The following is a 14,830-nucleotide window of genomic DNA, read 5'->3' on the forward strand; positions in this document are numbered from 1 at the left end:
TTTCTACAACTTTCATGTTTTAACCTAACCTGATTTGGCCTCTAACATGCCCAAATAAATCCGGTCAGAACAGGGCAATTTGAAATCCTAAACTTGGAATTTCGTATCAAACCAGAAATTTCCGCAACCAACTTCAACTAACATATACAAGCATCATTTTACACCATTACCAGTCATCATACCATGATCAAACCATAATCCTCTTACAAAATAGAAAAATAACAAGAATAAATCAAAATTCATCAAACCTTCACTTCCAACCATAAACAAACCATAATCACACCATATGTCATCATATTAAACCACTAAAGCCACCAATTGAACATTATTAAGAACAAAGAAAGGATTGCTAGACATGATACCTTGAAATCTCAAGAAAGGTGATGGCTTAGTCCTTTCCCTTCTCTAATCACTCCACCACTACCTTCAATCTTCCTAAGCAAGTGACTTTTATGGAGGAATTTGGAATTTTAACGGTTGAATCGCAAGATTGAGCAAGAAATGAAGTAGAAGAAGAAGTTTTCTCTCTTGGTTTTCTCCTCTCTAAGGGTCGGCCAAACAAGAAGAAAAATAAGGGAATTTTGGTCAAAATTTTGGTTTAGTAAAGGTGAGAAGAAATTGGTCAAAGTCCACCCTCCATTGGTTTCATGACACTTGGCCCTATTAAGGTTTTAATCTTATCCTTTTGTCTCTCCAACTCTCATCCATCTAGTAACCTCTAATTATCTCTTAACACCTGATAAATTAAACCCGGTATACAAAACTTAACCTAGTTGGCCGAATTTTGTCGAACTTATCGCACTAGTGGGTCCCACGTCCGGTATACACTTCAAACTTAACGTGGACTAACTTGTATCAAGGAAATGATTTGAAAACTATATTCCTTTATAAAAATGTATAGAAAATTAATATATTGAAGAAAGGTACAAAATTATAGACAAGGAAACAAAATAATGTCTAGAAAATATATAAAATTTTCGGGTTCTCACACTCATTCTTTCGAGGCGTCACAAACTCCCCTCCTTAAAAGAATGTCGTCCTCGACATTCCATCTTGTACCAATCAAGTCAAGACATCCCGCAAGAATCACTCAAGCATTCCAAGCAAACACTAAGAGTCAAATAACACCTACTTGTCCGCCTTTCAGTCATACAAGAAGCACTGATATTTCAAATCAAAGCCACAGTTCGGCATCCTAAAATTCAAGCCTAGGATACACTACAGAGATTTGAAGCCTAAGCTCTGATACCAACTGTGACGGCCCCACCTCCCCCTAAGGCGAACCAGAGGGTTCGGCGGACCGCCTGCCCAGCTCTCGCCGGGACTCTGTGACAGCCCCACCTCCCCCTAAGGCGAACCAAAGTGTTCGGCGGACCGCCTGCCCAGCTCTCGCCGGGACTCAGTCGTTCACTTCAGTCCTCAATTAAAATCGAAATAAAACATAGGAATAAGTATAACGACAATCCAAAGCTTAACGCAAAACTTATGTGCATTAGAGTACAAACTTCGAATATACAAAGATTCTCAATTCTTCATACATCCAACCCGTGCCAAGCACTAGGGCGAGAACCATTACAAAAGAACACCAAGAAACTAGTCTAGGCTAGTCGATCCAAAACTCCCGTCCTGGCTCGCCTTCCCTGTTAAGGAAAACAAAACTAAAGGGATGAGCTAAAAGCTCAGTGAGGTTCCGAACACATAACCAAACAATTAATCCAATACATTAAACATAGAGTATCAATAATTCAAGAAACATTTACAATGGAAAGCGATAATAACACATTCATTAAAAGGATACGGGCTCACAGGGAGCCATGCTTTCGTTCGTTCATTCGTTCTCCTGACATTTCCCCTTATTCCTCCAATTGTTTGAAAATGCATTTTTGTAAGTAAAACTCTCGTTCTTTCGTTCGTTTCATTTCATTCACCCCCTCCTGGACGTTGGCCAGGCTCCACCAACCTACAAGGTAATACTCGAGTATACCAACGTTCACACCCAGGGTCACCATATCGCCCGACCGAGTCCGCTTCTGGCTCGAGTCAATCGGTAACGAAGGGCAGGGTCCAGTTCAGCCAAATGGCTTACATTCATGCGCAACTAGCATTTAATCATTTAATCATTGAAAATTTCACATTTATTTAGGTCGAGTGCGATAAAGTACACACTCGCCTAGAAAACTCGTTTTAACAATCATTGAAAGCACTTAACACATTATCAATCAATAATAACAAACCAATAAGTCAAGGAAATATAACAAACAAGGAACACTCACCTATTTAAGCAAAATAATGTCCAAGGTATCCTCCCGGATAACACTCTCAATCGCCAAGAAACCCTAATAATAGCCATGAGAAAATAGTACAGTTAAACCCCTCTAAAGTTTAAGGGAACCCAAAAAATTCCGAATAACTACTAGTACAAAATATAAGTATAGTTTTGGAAATGAAAAGAGTACATTTAAACCAAAGGCTATGAGTAAAATATTTGTAAAACTTATGCTTGCTCGTAAAACTTTGAAATCTCCATTTAAGTCGAAGTGACAAAGAAAACGTACTCCGAGCAGTCATTATTTTATTTCTCAAGGGTATAAGTTCGGCCAAATCCTTACTTATATACCTCGGTAAAAGAAGGTGCAAACATCCTAGATGGTTCAAGTGATATTCACTCTTAACCCTTACTCAAGTTGTAAGTATAGTTCTCTAGTTCTCGAGCATAAATTTGGGCAGCACGCCCTTTGTGTTTACCTAATTTTCCAGCCATTAATGGCTTCATTATTTTCCTCAGCCAATCCCAAAGTTATACACAATAAAAATTCATCACAATAGCCATTCAATAGGCTCAAAGTCATATGAGTACAAAATCAAGTTAACAACATGTGCGGAAATGAGCTTTAGTAAAAGACAGATTTGACGGGTTTTACGTAATGGACACATCCGAAGCTACTCTTATCGGATTGGGATGTAATTTATACCGTTTCGAATCTAAGACAGAGGGCTACAATTTTGATGAAGACCACTTAGTCCAAATTCCAATGTAACCTAGTCAAATTCCCAATTCACAGAACTAAGTTCCAACTAATCAGCTAATTAACCGTACTACATTTAAATGGCCATATCGCAGGCTATCAAAGTCCGTTTATGGCGTTGTTGGAGGCGTTGAAAAGATAAGACAAATCCCTACAACTTTCATGAAGACTACTCAGTCCAGTTCTCACCCTAACTAGGTCAAATTTACCAAAACATCTCCAGATTTTCCAGTTCGAAATTCACTGCAGAAATCAACTAGCAGTCCTGCTTTATTCACTCATATCTCAGCACACACAACTCCAATTCAGGTAATTCCAAAGCCATTTGAAAGCTAAGATATAAGGCTATATTTCTTAAGAAGACATCATCAACCAATTCAATAATATTCCTGGTCAAACTAACCACTTACAGAGGCTGATTTTCATTTTCGGACAGAAACAGGACATCAGGGGTATTTCGGTCGTTTCATAGGATACGTTACTCCGATTGAGCTGAAATTTTGCAGGAACCTATAAGTCATCATTCTCTACAACGTTTATGTTTTATTGAAAGTCTAATTCGGCCTCTATCAAGATGAAACAAAAACAGGCAGAATGGTGTTTTGTGAGAATTTAAACCTGGAATTAGAACTTTGTTGCTAGAATTTCATGTTTGTTGGGTTTAAATCATCAAAACCTCCAACTAGCAACTTCATAACATCAATTAAAGGATATATGATCATAATCAAAGCTGAAAATGAAACCCTAGCTAATCATCCCCCCAACTCCAACAAAACTCATTAATTTACCGTTGTAACTCAAAATTAAAAGCTTCTAGCCATATTTAACCAAAATTAGGAAAAGAAAAGGGTGAAAAGCCATGATACCTTCCTAGGATGCTTGTAGGAGAAGACCACAATCTTTCCTTCAAAATCTTGCCATACAAAGCTCTAATCTTCCCTAAAGAGTAGTTTTGGTGAAGTGATTCACAAGATTTATGGTTGGAGTTTAAGATTAGGCAAGAAATTTAGTTGATGAAGATGAAGTTTCTCTCCCCTTTTTCTCTCTCTATTTTCAGCCAAGGTGGTGAAGAAATGGAGAAGATTTGGTTAAATTCTTGTTTTATGATGGTTGATACAAATTAGTCAAATCTCCTTCCAATAAGGGCTTGACATGTGTCCTTTCTAGAGTTTTCTTCCTTCTTCCTTTGGCCCACCATGGTGACTCATGTATAAGATATTTTGAGGGTTAATTAGTCAAAATAAAATGAGGAGATTAAAGAAATAAAGTAGGGTTTAATCGGTGCACTCACTCGGTAACGAACGGTACACGTCAGTTCTAACCGTTTTCCTTAAATTACACGTACTAGGGTTTTTTATTTCCTATTCACTAACTTTATATCATAGCTTTTAATCACATATTATTTCTCACCTAAAATTCACTCTTAAGCACCAAATTTGATCCTTACTCCATACCGGATAATTACACTACGGGTACACGAAAAACCCTATTTCACTTCGAATTGAAATCGGAAAGGAAAATCCTAATTTCCTATGATCAATGGCACTTTTTTCTAGGGTGATTGAGTAGTAAGATGGTATAGAATAGTATTTTCCAAATAATTTTCAAATAAAAGGAAATTTTCAAGAAATATATAAGGAATTTGCAAGTCCTCACAGACTCAGTCAGTCACTACAGTCCTCAAATAAATTACAATATAAATCTCAAATAGTACATCGAATTCTCCAATAATTACATGTCATAAGCGAAGCGGAAACAATTCCCAACTATACATAAAATGATTCCAAATCCAAACTGTACAAGATATATGCCATCCAGCCACGTGAATAAGTACTACAATTCTTCCTTCGCCACGAGCCCTGTGGAGGTGAATAAAATATTTTTGGGATGAGCTAGAAGCTCAGTGAGTAACCAATAAAAGCAGTCATCAAATCAGTTTCTCAATAGTTCATTTCAATGATGTCATGAATCAGTAATCAAATATACGTTTATTGCTCTGGTGAGCCAGTGAAATCATTGCACTTAAACACCCAACGCTCAAATAGATCATTTAACGTTAAACAATAAGGGGGAGCAACGTTGGTGCTCCAGATCATGTCATGAACAATAAACAGGGTGGAGACGTTGGTGTTCAGCACAAGACTCCCCAAGAACTCATTAAAGCCAAATCATGTCATGAACTCACATGCAAGCACGCATGATATGCAGTCGAGTAAATAATGCAAGAAACATTTCAAAAGTACTTGGGAAATAGTTGAGGGTCACTCACCTCCACGGCTCAGAAACCATCCATCATATATCATTACCTTGCCTGAGTCCAAGCCCTAATCACAAACTCAAAGCAATCATACATTTTCAAAGTTCGGACAGCATTTCCCCATAAATGCTTCATTTCCAACCTACAATATATCACCAATCACACATACGGTTAATAAGCAATAAAATGCATCCAATTATGCCACAATATCCCTCAATCAAAGCTAATTAGAAGCTTAAGAGCCACCATTAGAAAAACCCCCAATTAAACCCTAGAAACCGGAATTCATTCCCTCAAGCGTAAATTTTCCGCAACGATCGCAATTAACGTATAAAAGTTCCGTTTAACACCTTTCGGCACAATATCCATAACTAAAACTACCCTTATCGGATTGAAATGAATCTTATAGCGTTTCGAAGCCAAGACATAAACCTACAATTCTTATGAAGACCTCCAAGGCCAAATCATACATTTTCATAGTCAAAAATGGAAAACTCCACGAAAACAGAAATCTGGGCGCGGAACAGGGTTCATGGGCAGTCAAGGGTATTTTGGTCATTTCACATGATACAGTCCTCGGATTGAGTTGAAATTTTGTAGGCAACTATTTAACACCATTTTATACAACTTTCATGTTTTAATCTAAGCCTGATTCTGCCTCTAAAATGTCCAAATAAATCCGGTCAGAACAGGGCAATTTGAAACCCTAAACCTGGAATTTCGTATCAAACCAGAAATTTCCGCAACCAACTTCAACTAACATATACAAGCATAATTTTATACCATTACCAGCCATCATACCATGATCAAACCATAATCCTCATACAAAACAGAAAAATAACAAGAATAAATCAAAATTCATCAAACCTTCACTTCCAACCATAAACAAACCATAATCACACCATATGTCATCATATTAAACCACTAAAGCCACCAATTGAACATTATTAAGAACAAAGAAAGGATTGCTAGACATGATACCTTGAAATCTCAAGAAAGGTGATGGCTTAGTCCTTTCCCTTCTCTAATCACTCCACCACTACCTTCAATCTTCCTAAGCAAGTGACTTTTATGGAGGAATTTGGAATTTTAACGGTTGAATCACAAGATTGAGCAAGAAATGAAGTAGAAGAAGAAGTTTTCTCTCTTGGTTTTCTCCTCTCTAAGGGTCGGCCAAACAAGAAGAAAAATAAGGGAATTTTGGTAAAAAATTTGGTTTAGTAAAGGTAAGAAGAAATTGGTCAAAGTCCACCCTCCATTGGTTTCATGACACTTGGCCTTGGCCCTATTAGGGTTTTAATCTTATCCTTTTGTCTCTCCAACTCTCATCCATCTAGTAACCTCTAATTATCTCTTAACACCTGATAAATTAAACCCGGTATACAAAACTTAACCTAGTTGGCCGAATTTTATCGAACTTACCGCACTAGTGGGTCCCACGTCCGGTATACACTTCAAACTTAACGTGGACTAACTTGTATCAAGGAAATGATTTGAAAACTATATTCCTTTATAAAAATGTATAGAAAATTAATATATTGAAGAAAGGTACAAAATTATAGACAAGGAAACAAAATAATGTCTAGAAAATATATAAAATTTTCGGGCTCTCACACTCATTCTTTCGAGGCGTCACAGTATCGGATCGAGCCGTGGCAAAGCAGGTGGAAATTAGCTCATGAGAGCTCCTGTATCCTACTCAAGTGTGTTTAATTGTTAATCGTGAATTATTTGACTTTATCGCTTTATTCATGGTATAAATGTTATTGATACTTGAACTACGTGCTTGCATGATTTTCTTGGCCTCACTGAGTATTGGCTCATTTCATTAGCTTGTTTTCCTTAACAGGAACTGGAATGGAAGAAATTAAGGAAATGCCGACTTGAGGTACTTTTGTATTAATGTTTTGATTGTAATCAACTATACACTTTTGGATGTTGTATATTTTGGGGAAAGTGATTGTAAGATTGAATATTTATGTATGGAAATAACTTCGTACCTTTATTCAGATTTTCATTGTTAGTATTAAACTTTAAGTTTGAATTGGAATTGTCTTGAGTCCTGGCGAGAGCTGGGCAGGCGTCCCGCGGATACCCTGGGGTTCGCTCTTGGGAGAAGTGGGGGCGTCACAGTTGGTATCAGAGCTTAGGTTTCAGATCTTTGTAGTGTTTCCTAGACTTAAAAATTTAGGATACCGGACTGTGGGACTGGTTTGAAAGTTAAGTGACCGCTTGTAGGAATAAAAATCAGAGCCGCTTCGCATGATATCTGTGCGGGGTGAGTTTGGGCCAAATGGTGTTATAGTCCTTATTATATGAATGAGTAAAGGCTTAAGTACTCTTCTAGAGCGTAAGCTGTGAATCATGAATGTGATTGGTGTAAATCCTTTATCTTGATACTTGGAGAAGATTAGATATGTATGCTGGGTAGGAATTTCAAATGTGGTGATTTACTCTTGGGACTGGCCAGCTCGAGTTGTGAATTACCTTATTTCGGATTCTTGTACCCGAATACTTAAGAGTTGAGGGCAATGCTAAGGACTTGAGATCTCCATTTGCGAGGAACAAGAACGGACTAATGTTTTGTGAGAGAAAGTGCAAGAGATCAACGGACGTCTAGTTCGTGTAATAAGAGAAATGAGACATCGGACGAAAAATATTTTAACCGAGTGTGGGACAATATTGACTAGAGAGAAGTGGAATGTAGTTGAGCCTAAGAGAGAGAGGTAGAGAAAGATTGATGGATGGTCCTATGTAACTCAATAGAATCCAAGTGTTTGATATGAGTCGGAAATGAACGAGAAAAATTAAACTCTTTTGACTGATGTAGTTAGAATTAGCTGGGGTGATGCTAGTGCCAAGGCCATTGTATGACTGTGTGGCCTACTTTTGAGGCACTTGACTTTACTTTAGTCGTATGTGACTAAAAGTATTTTTGTGGCACATGTGTGCTATATTTTTGTAATTCCCCCATGACTTGCTAATTTTATAAACTTTAAAGTGTAAATAAATGTTAATTAGTGTTATCTCTGATATTTTCAAGATCGGCTCTTGTTTTAAGAAATTTCTCGCGTGACCACTTTTATTTCTTGCACTTGGCACCATTTGATACGAAATATGGGCTGCTTATGGGCCATGTTTCGGGCTGCAAGAGAATGAATCTTTTAGTAATAGTTTAGTAGTTTATTTTTCAGATTTCTATTTTATTTGGTAGGAATAAGTTCGGTCCAAGACCTCATGTTGAGTTGGATCCGATTTATAGAGTCTAGGCTCACTATTACTTAAGTTGGTTAATTAGCTTTTATTGGGTTATGTTAGGCCAGCTTAAAGCCTTCATTAGGTCGATTATAAGCTGTCCATTAGTTAGCCCTAACTATGATTAGTGAGTTATTAGTTTAGTTGTCAAATCGAATAAGGAAACTTGCATTGTTTCTGTGACGACCCCACTTCTCCCGAGGGCGAACCCAAGGGTATCGGCGGGCCGCCTGCCTAGCTCGCGCCAGGACTCAAAACTTAAAGCTAATAAAACTCTTCTAAGCCACAAGAACACGATTCATAATATATACAACCACCAAAAGTCTATGTACATCTTCAAAAGCATCAAGCCAAACCGCTCTAATATACTATAACAATAACCAGCAAAAGGTAGACCCTAAGAAGGGTCCTTATACAAACCACCAAAACAAAAACAAACATCCTAACTGTTCAACTATTACAAGCCAATCTACCTATACTAGTATACGAGCCAAAAGTCCCCGCGTCGGCCCCTGCTAAGGAAAACAAAAGGAAAGGGGTAAGCTATATGCTTAGTAAGTAAACAGGGGCGAAAGCATAAATTTCACGTAACAACAGTTACACAGTAAGAGTAAAGCAAAAGCAGAAAAGTAACATCACATAATAAGGATACAGGTGGCTCCAAAGCCAATTCATATGCCATGCGTGATCTCCTGCCGACACTCCGTCGACCACACTCAATGGTCCATAGAACTTCACTTGTACACCCACCGACACCTTATCACCCTCACTGGCCAGTCACCTCACAAACTTGCCCGGGCGAACGAAATCACAAACTTGAGCTTGAGTCACAAGCTCGGGTCACAAACTTGGTCACCTTCTCGGTGAACCGGATTCACAAAATTGGTTCATAACATGAACCTACAAACTTGGTGACCTCAGACTAAGTTGGACTGACTTCGACCAAGCCCTAACCGGCTCGAATAGTCCAAACAGGTCTTAGATCGGGCCCACGAACTCACAAACTTTGCAAACTTCACAAACTTTACTCGAAAGTCGCCCCGAGCCACAAGCTCAAGGGTTTTGGTTCCAAAAGGGTCATATACATATGCCAAGTACAATTATACATTCAAATTAGGGTTTAGGTCGAGTGCGATAAAGTACACCCTCGCCTAAGTACCCTTTTCACATATCTCAAACACATAGCAAAGAAAACACATCAAACTGGCCTGAATACTTACTCAGAAACTGAAATAGCAAAAGTACGAAGTCGGATCGAAATGAACAGCTAGTAGTGGGCCCCACCAGTTCCGCCCATCTCACCACCGTCTGAAATAGAAGATTGTGTCACATAATATCGCAAACGGCTACTATCGTGCCTAAAACAAGTAAAACGGCAAACACGACACGCGCGCACGTAAATATGACGGACGGAAACGGAAACGGCCGTTAGCGGATACGGCAGATTTGACACTCGTTTCTATTGTAATCATAAGTTGAGCTACGAATACCGGATTAAGGCGTATGAGACGCCATATCGAAGCTTAAAGGATGAACAACAACTGTTATGAAGACATCCAGAACTGAACCTGGAGGCTTCAGTCCCAAATGAACCAAACACAATCGCTTACGAAATCTGGCCAATGCACAAATGGTCAGTTTTGAGTGCAAACTGTTTTCTATGCTACACATGGGCAAAAGAGCTGAAAATTGGCAGTTAGATATTTCATTCCAAATGGAACAACTTTCATGAAGGTCGGCAATCCAAATTTGGAACGGAAATTGGTCATCAGGACCAAAACAGATCTGACCAGAAAATGGTCATTTTCACGGGCAGGCCTTATTTGCTCGGCTATATCTCAGGTTCTATAAATCCGATTCATGAAATTCCAAGGGCGTTAGAAAGTTCTGATATAGAGCTATAAGTTTGGTGTTTTGGTCGCAAGCCCAAACAGCTTGTAACCTAGTCAAACGTGAAGCCAAATTTCCAGTCGTAAACTGTCCGGATATAAGAACAGAACAGAATTTGACGGTCAAAACAGGTCTGAGTATTTCGTTTATAACTCAAGTTATACCACTCTGTTAATCCTGAAAATTTACAGGGATATCCAGGACTTAAGGGGCTACAACAATGTAGAAGGCCTCTCAATCCAAATCCTAGCAAAACTAAGTCAAAAATGCAGAAAACCAACCCAGAACCGTAATTGCAGGTTCCCAAATCACACAAAACTGTAATCAGTCCAAGTCAGTCTATACAGGTCCAAAAGCATTGATTCAAAAGGAATATGAAATATAAGACATCAAGCTACATTTCATCAGAAGACACCAACAACAAAATCCAAACCAATTCCAGTCAAAAAAGACAATTACTATCGCAGTTCGGACATTCTGTTCACCAAAAACAGCAACAGTAAAAACGGCATAACTCACTCTATACTACTCGAAATACCCTGAAATTTTGTAGGCACTTCAACCTCATCAATACCTACAACTTTCATGTTTTGAGCAAAGTCCAATTCGGCCTCTATCTATGACCTAAAATTTCGGACAGAATGTTCAACCAAGAACCCTAATTTTCCAGAAATTCTTCCAAATCCAAAATTGATTGCAATTATCAACTATGCACACCTACTAGTGTCATTATAGGCCATTGCCAATCATCATAAACAACCACACCATCATAATCCAATTAAACCAGAAAAATCATCAATAAAATAAAAACTTCACCAAATCACTTCAAACCAAGATAAAAACCAGAAATTGCAGCACTTTAATCACTAATAAGCATAACCTAAGCTTCATAAGGTATAGGAGGGTAGTCAATCACCACTTACCAAGAAAACAAGAGAGAGGAAGTTGTGGAACACCTTAGCTCTTCCAAAAACTTCACCAACCAACCACTAACACCAACTAGAGAGATTTTATGGAGTAGAAATAGATGGAAGCAAGTATTTTTGGGTGATTTGAGCTAGTTGGGACTTGAAAATTGAAGAAGTTTTCTTCCTTTCTTAGCACAAGAGGGCCGGCCACCAAGGAGAAGAAATGGTGAATTTTTGAGCAATTTTTAAGATATTTACCTTTTGGTCAAAAAAAGTCAAAAATTGGAATAGTAAATCTTAACTTGGAACCACTAAGAAGGTGACACTTGTCACCTCTTAAATGCAATCTTATCTTTTCTTTTCTCTCTCACATCAATCAAATCACCTCCTCTACTTATCTCCTAACACCCGATAAATTTTTCACAGTATCCGAAATTTAATCTTATTGGCCGAATTTTTCCGAACTTTTCGCACTAGTGGGTCCCACGTCCGAAATCCGTTCTTATTTTCTCAAAATCTAACCGATACTAGAAAATCATCTAAAAACTATATTTACTCATAAAAATTATCTGGGGAACTTTTCTAATAAGAAAATGTGGAAAAGCGGCGATAAATAATCTCCACTGAAACTTTCTAATATTGCAACACTAGAGGTTTGCTAATCATTCAAACTTACTAACCTATGTCAAGGCACACACTAGAATACCGAATATAAATTATAGCTTGAACCTTATAATCATAATACGTAAACTAGGATTTTCCAACTTAACCGAATTAGGGTTTCCTTCCTAGCCATAAAACCCTATTTTCCATACCGAATATCAAATAACCTTAATATCGACTTACGATCGGACTGGGGCCTCACAGTTTCCAACTTAGATTAGGTTTGTTTCTTTGTAAGGCTATAGATAGCCAAGCTTTGATAATTTAAGGGAAGACACTTTTATCAAAAAAACCTAGTGTGAGAATTTTCTCCATAGCTTTCGAGCAACCCTTGAACAATTTAGAGCTTTACTCTAGTGTTTTTGTTTGGCTTATGAATTCAAGAACCACACTTGAATTGTGGCGCCTTCTATACTTGCCTGAGGTTCGCTAATTCGTTTGATTACGGGTTGAGATAATATCAACAAGTTCGTAGTCACGGGGATTAGAGGGGTCGTAGGGTTTCCGCTGCCACCGTTTCTTGCGTTCGAAGTCAAATCCAACAAGTGATCTTGGGTCGCGAATCTTCTCACCAACGAGATTCGTATCAGCTGGCATCAGAGCTAGCTTGTTGGTCACTTAACCATGCCTCGTGGAGTTGCATCCCATTCATATCATCAAGAATTCTTAGAGAACGAGTCTCTCAAGAGGAGGGGTTCCAAGCGAACTACTTCCAAGTACTCTAGTTCCACGCATTCAATCTCCGAGCATTCACAACATGAGTTTCATCCACTTCAGGAGGAAATGGATCATTTTCGTGCCTTGTGCGTATATGAAAGATATAAGCGTGCTTGTAATGAGTATGAGGAGGAGCTAAGGAGTTTGCGTCGAGCATCTAAGCCAAGGTCTTCATCAAGCAAACGAGCATCATCTAAGGAGTGTTGTGACAATCGAGTCATGAATTCTCGAATTGAATCAAAGCCTCGTGAATCGAAGACTGATTTCCGAAGCCGAACTAAAGAATTATTTAACTCTATGATGGGAGAAATTAGCCAAGTGCTGAAATCATATTTTGAGCAACTTACTCATGTGTCAACCAATGGTGGTAAAGATGTTCCTTCTAGTCCGCCATTGATTGAAGAAATATCTACGAATGCTAGCAATGAACTTGAGATTGAAAACCTTGAAGTCCCATCTACACAAGGTAGTTGTCTTGAGCTAGTTGAGAAGGAAGACAAGGGAAAAAGTGCGCTGACTTTGGGAAACAATGCGACGGCTTATTTTTCTAACAAACTTACCTTTGTTATGTTTAGCTTTTCTTCTTTTATACAGGTTAAGCAAGGAGAGATTGAATTGATCATGGCATGTTCTATCCCTATATCCATTGGAGAATATCAGAATTTTCATGGAGTTTGCATCTTAAGTGTTGTATCCCTTTACTATCCATTGATATTCAACTTCACCCATGAGCCTGCTTTGCTTGTTGGGAGGAGTAATGAAGTTTCAAAGGGAGTCCTTGCGCTTGAATTTTGTCCTTTGCCTCCTTACCATTTTGCAACAAGTGTCCCAAGTGATGATCCATCTCATGAAGTCGATCATGTTCAAAGTGTTCTTCAGTTTGTCAGTTGCATTATGGAGGATCCAAGAAGATGTGAGCTTGCTGCCAATGTACCATACATTTTACCTTGCATCATGGAACCGAAGCTATATGCGTTATCTTCGAGGAGTCGTTGGAGTAAAGCCTTGAGTTTTTCATGGCTAATTGTGAGCATTTTCAAGCTGACCAAGAGACATGTGCACCAAATTATAATAATCATGACGTATGCAAGTATCATTCATTCTAAGAGAGCCAATATGTGGAGCTTTGAGGTTTCATCCTACCAACTCTTGTTAGTACCATTCATTTCCAACCACGATTTGAGGACAAATCTTTTTCAAGAGGAGGGGAATGATACGAAATATGGGCTGCTTATGGGCCATGTTTCGGGCTGCAAGAGAATGAATCTTTTAGTAATAGTTTAGTAGTTTATTTTTCATATTTCTATTTTATTTGGTAGGAATAAGTTCGGTCCAAGACCTCATGTTGAGTTGGATCCGATTTATAGAGTCCAGGCTCACTATTACTTAAGTTGGTTAATTAGCTTTTATTGGGTTATGTTGGGCCAGCTTAAAGCCTTCATTAGGTCGATTATAAGCTGTCCATTAGTTAGCCCTAACTATGATTAGTGAGTTATTAGTTTAGTTGTCAAATCGAATAAGGAAACTTGCATTGTTTCCAACTTAGATTAGGTTTGCTTCTTTGTAAGGCTATAGATAGCCAAGCTTTGATAATTTAAGGGAAGACACTTTTATCAAAAAAACCTAGTGTGAGAATTTTCTCCATAGCTTTCGAGCAACCCTTGAACAATTTAGAGTTTTACTCTAGTGTTCTTGTTTGGCTTATCAATTCAAGAACCACATTTGAATTGTGGCGCGTTCAATACTTGCCTGAGGTTCGCTAATTCGTTTGATTACGGGTTGAGATAATATCAACAAGTTCGTAGTCACGAGAATTAGAGGGGTCGTAGGGTTTCCGCTGCCACCGTTTCTTGCGTTCGAAGTCAAATCCAACAAGTGATCTTGGGTCGCGAATCTTCTCACCAACGAGATTCGTATCAGCTGGCATCAGAGCAAGCTTGTTGGTCACTTAACCATGCCTCGTGGAGTTGCATCTCATTCATATCATCAAGAATTCTTAGAGAACGAGCCTCTCAAGAGAAGGGGTTCCAAGCGAACTACTTCCAAGTACTCTAGTTCCACGCATTCAATCTCCGAGCATTCACAACATGAGTTTCATCCACTTCAGGAGGAAA

This window comes from Coffea arabica, chromosome 1e (assembly GCF_036785885.1).
Source record: "Coffea arabica cultivar ET-39 chromosome 1e, Coffea Arabica ET-39 HiFi, whole genome shotgun sequence".
Classification (NCBI taxonomy): Eukaryota; Viridiplantae; Streptophyta; class Magnoliopsida; order Gentianales; family Rubiaceae; genus Coffea; species Coffea arabica.